Source organism: Orycteropus afer, unplaced genomic scaffold (assembly GCF_000298275.1).
Source record: "Orycteropus afer afer isolate SDZICR_OR568_19922 unplaced genomic scaffold, OryAfe1.0 scaffold00063, whole genome shotgun sequence".
Taxonomy (NCBI): Eukaryota; Metazoa; Chordata; class Mammalia; order Tubulidentata; family Orycteropodidae; genus Orycteropus; species Orycteropus afer.
The window spans coordinates 11118601-11123652 of NW_006921650.1; positions in this window are offsets into that span (position 1 = coordinate 11118601).

Consider the following 5052-nt stretch of genomic DNA (forward strand, 5'->3'; position numbering starts at 1 on the left):
GCACACACACGCATGCATTGCAGCAGTATGCATAGGATATTACAAATGATGACAGTTCCATCAGCATGGATACGGCATAAACCCAGTCAAGTTATGCTGCTGTGTCCAAAGTGTTAAACCCATCAGGACTTCAGAAGATCCATCAATTTGAGAACTGAGCCTTCCACTCAGCCAAAGCACAACAATATTTCTCTCTCCTGCACTAAGAGACTCTTCGAACTGGTATTTCAGAGTCGGAAACATCATTGTTCTGCAGCTAAATGAAGATTCTCCTAAGCATTCACTCATCACAAGACATGAATTTCCAGGACTGAAATACCATCCACTGCCAGCTTGGTACAGACATAAATAAAAAGGAATTTACCCTTGGATAAGAAGGTTTTTTTTTTTTGGTGTGTATGTATTTTAAATTTGAAGTTTCATTAAAAAAAAAAAAAAACCATATGTCCTTTTAGCAGTTACTCAGAAATATGTTAAAGAGCACAGGGCTCACCTACATTTGCATTATTTGATATTTTTAAAAATATTTCTGTTCTATTCAGTGAGGCCTGATAATCATGCAGCTTATCTCTGTAAGCCAATCTCCTGTGTCCTTATATATATATATATACTTATATTTTTCTTCAGAAGCATTTTATAATTAAAAAGTATCTTCCACTCCTCAAATATAAAAATATAAGTCAATTAAATTATAAAAAGAAGTGCATTATCATAAACTGTAAAATATTACTATAAAGAAATTACAAAAACAGACAATATTATCATGACATATCACTTAAAGAAGATAATAACAGATATTAGATATATGTATGTGTGTTTGTGTGTAATTACTTCTTGTGGTCACAATCTAGTGAAAGAATTCTACCCAATATAATGAGTAGGATTCAAATTCATTTTCTAGTTCAAATGAAAATTGGCATATTACTAACCCAAAGATGTATCTTAATGCACAATGTAGAACTATATGACTACAAGCACAAACCAATCAATTTGTTTCTTAATTCCTATTCAAAATTATTTGTGAGGAGAAATAGGTGGGGGAGGAGTTAAAGCTGGTTATGGAAGAACAAACATAAACACAGTGAAGAAGCATCATCCTTATGTGTGGTGCTGGATATTTCAGACCCACTGTAGTGTTTTTGCCAGATTAGAGTCTCCAAATTTTTCTTATTCAAAAGAACTTGCACAAATTCTGCAAAGCTCGAAAATTGCTTAAGTACACAGGCACTGGAGAGATAGCATTGGAAAAATGACACCCATTTTAACCTGACTGGTCTTGCATAAGAGCAACACTTTACTAATTGCTTAGTGATTTTTTTTTTTTCCAAAAGTAGTCACTAACTAGAGTAAAACATAGCAGCAAAATCATAACTTACTTCCTTTTCTTCTTGAAGCTTTGAAGGTCCTAGGGAAATTTTCTGCATCTCTGCAAAGCACTGCCAATTCAGAAAGTATTTATGGAGTATTTACTGCATATATAAACCATGTAACTAACATTTTCTCTCATTTTACTGTTCAAAATGTATTTTCATATACATAATTTAATTTAACTCTGATAAATATAAGCTTTTAAATATAGCCAGTAATTTCTTGAAATCTGCAAAGACATTAAGAGAAAAACTGTTTTTCACACATCTATAACATGATCCTCTTACTTCTTTCACTGAACTTCTGTTTGTGTTCAGACTCAGAAATAGCACAGACTTACAAATGGAAGGAAGAGGATACTGAGGTTCAAATGCTTTAAAGAGCTACAGCCTATATGTCAGCCACTGGGAGGAAATGAAGAATCCTGCCTCTGTTTCCCTGTATTCAAAGTTACGTGACTGTCATTTGGACAACCAACAAAATGAGATTGCAAATAAATGTAGAGATAGCACTTTACACCTCTTACTTACAAGAGACTCTAGTCATTTTGGAAGGAGCTCTAGTAGTGGAGTGCCTAAGGCATTTGACTACTAACCAGAAGGCTGACAGTTCAAACCCACCAGCCACTCCTCAGAAGGAAGGTTGGGCAATCTACTTTCATAGTGATACTGCCTCAGAAACCCAAGTAGGGGTCGCTATGAGTAGGGTCCAACTTGATGGCACATAACAATAGTCTTTTTGGGACTTTATACCACTGGAAAGTACTAAAAATGTATTTCAACGTAAGGGTTAACTTGCTAACAGTGCTGTCCAAAGTCAGGTAGTGTGTGTGTGTATATATATATATAGATAATAAGCAAAAAAATAAAAAATAAAAAAACCCACAAACTCACTGCCGTGGAGCTGGATTTGACAGAAAAATAAAATCTGTGATTATAAAATGGGGATTCTTGGTTCAAACTATATTAGACAGACTTTATTTTGAGGATTCTATCAGAGTATTAATATATACAATATCAATCTCCAGAAAGGGACTGTAACATCATGGCATAGTGCAAGAGTAATGCTACACGTAGCAGTTCGATTAAATATCCTTTAAGGGTCTCTTTAAATGCTAAAACCTTTCAGTATTCTCCTATAACAAAAATGTATTCGAGATCTTAGGTTGTGACCTTCAGATAAGAATCATCAGGAATAAAATTTCTTAATAGCAAGGACTTGCAGTACGCATAGTAGAAAGGACACTATGTTCTATTTCTTTTCTGTCCCTTATGATACAGTGCAATTCAGTAAATGTTGATGGATGTGTATATGGACAAAAATTCCAGCAATGCAGAAACAATCTAAACAGTGAAACAAAATTGTATTCAAAGAGCATGTGGCACAGAATGTACTATTCTTACTATCCGTCCTAAACATGTTTGCTGTTGTATAAACTGGTTGCGTGTTTTCAGACCTCTCTGTCTGTGAAAACAGGGAATTGAATCCACTTGGTTCAGTATGAAGAGATTGGTTTACTCAGGGGAAATTTTTTTTTTTTCTTCTTCTTCTTGCTGGTAATCACACTCCTGCAGTTTATATACCAGGACTTTTGGGGCAGGGATTGGAACTGGATACAGGGGATTGCTACTGGATAATGAATTCAAATAGAGACAATTTCCAATTTCAATTATATAAAATAAAAAAATACCTTTTCTGAAACATTAAAATAATTTGTTAAGTCTTGATAAGCTATTTTATATCTTCAATATCCAATACAGCTAAATTGAAGGAGGCAATTAGAAAGAAGAAGTTCTCTCTTTATAATTTGCTCTATTATAATTAATAGGGGGTTTTCTGGGATTGTTGTTTAGAGCTTGCTGAAATAACAATGGTCAAATGCATCAGCATTCTAGAGAAGTCATATTCATGTATTTATGTTTGCAACTGTCATTCAGGTCTTTGGGAAAGAATGCCATTAATGAACCTCATTGCATTTTAAATGAAACATGCCTGCAGATCAATGCAGCTTAATATCATCCCTAAGAATGAGGTCTGCTATAGTCAGTGCCATAAAACATTCAGCAGTGACTATAAAAAAAGACAGTGATAAACATGTTTAAAGGACCATGGAAATGCATAAGAGATAAAATACCAGAATAATCAACAAACATAATATGTAAGACCCTAAAAATTGGAAAAGACTTCTTTATATTTATATTTGATGGTAGCACCTATCCTAAATACCACAGGTCTTTTGAGTCTACTGCAATTCTTTGATTGTTCATGCATTTATACCAAACTATTAATTGAGCTCCTAGTATGGTCAGGCTTTATTTCTAGGCTATGGAGAAACAAGATTCTGCAATGATTCAATGCAAAAGCAAAACAAAATGCAAATACCTTCCCTAAAACAGAGCAAACAATGTTTCTTTACACTGCTGCCCAATCCTCTCATATACGTTCCACAGTAAAAGTATGCTATTCAATTGAAAGGAAATGCCTAAATAATCTTAGATGTATTTGGAACTGTCAGAATACTACTGGTTAATTTTTAAAATCATCAAGTATCCAACAGGCAGAGTGGCAGCTGGTGATGGTGCAGTGCAGAATAATAAAAACAGAGTCTAATACAGAGGCAGAGACACAGATAATTTCAAACTAAGGTATGTCTAGGTAATGAGATATCTATTGCAACCACATTAAATATATATATATATATATGCCAAGAGATATCTTCAAGACACTATAGGTAAATCAACATGGTATTCTAAAAAACATTCAAGGAGTCTACTAGAAAGGTGAAAAAAATACAGAGAAATGAGAAACAGAGAAAACATAGGAAAATAAAAATAAATCAGTAAAATGGCAGAATCAAATATGACAGAGATTATCACAAAAGATTAAAAAACATTACCCAACAATATGTTGTCTACAAGAAGCTTTTGCATGTTAAACTACAAACTCTAGTAAATTCTGGAAATATTAACAGCAATCCATTTTTTTATGGACACATTCATAAAATCTTTTTGTTGAAACATTAAACTTGTCTCACATATAAATACCATTTACTTGTCTAAATTATCATGCATGAGTTAACCATAGATTCAATCTTATAGTCTTCATTCCTAAATTTAGATCTTATAGACTACAATTAGAATTATTTTTATGAATAACTTTAAGACTATGGGAAAGAAACATCCTTCGCAGGAAAGTGTGTACTATTTATGCACCTCCTGAGACAAGAGCATCAATAAAAGTGCGTCACTAAGGCAAAACATGCACACCAAGTTCCCCTGAGCTCGTGGCAAAACTGACAGGTATGCTGAACTGCTGAATTATAAAATTTACGGTCGGTTTCCAAGCTACTAAGCAAAAAGAGAAGAGCAATGTAATAGCTAGTGATGGCTGGACTGTATTGTCTACTGATGACAAGAGGAAGGAAATCTTCTTGTAGAAAAGAAAATCCCATTGTGGTATTGTGTCATTGCTATACCTACGAAGCATATAAACACCTCTATGATTCTGGATGGTGGTAAGAGGAAAATATTATAATTCTTAATTTATTTGATGAATCATTAATGACAGAAGAATGAAAAGTTTCCCTTTTTCTAGTGAATCCTCTCTTGAATGATCCATAAAAGGTCAGCATTCTAGGCCATTAGTGTAGTGCCTAAGGCACTTGACTGCTAACCAGAAGGGTGG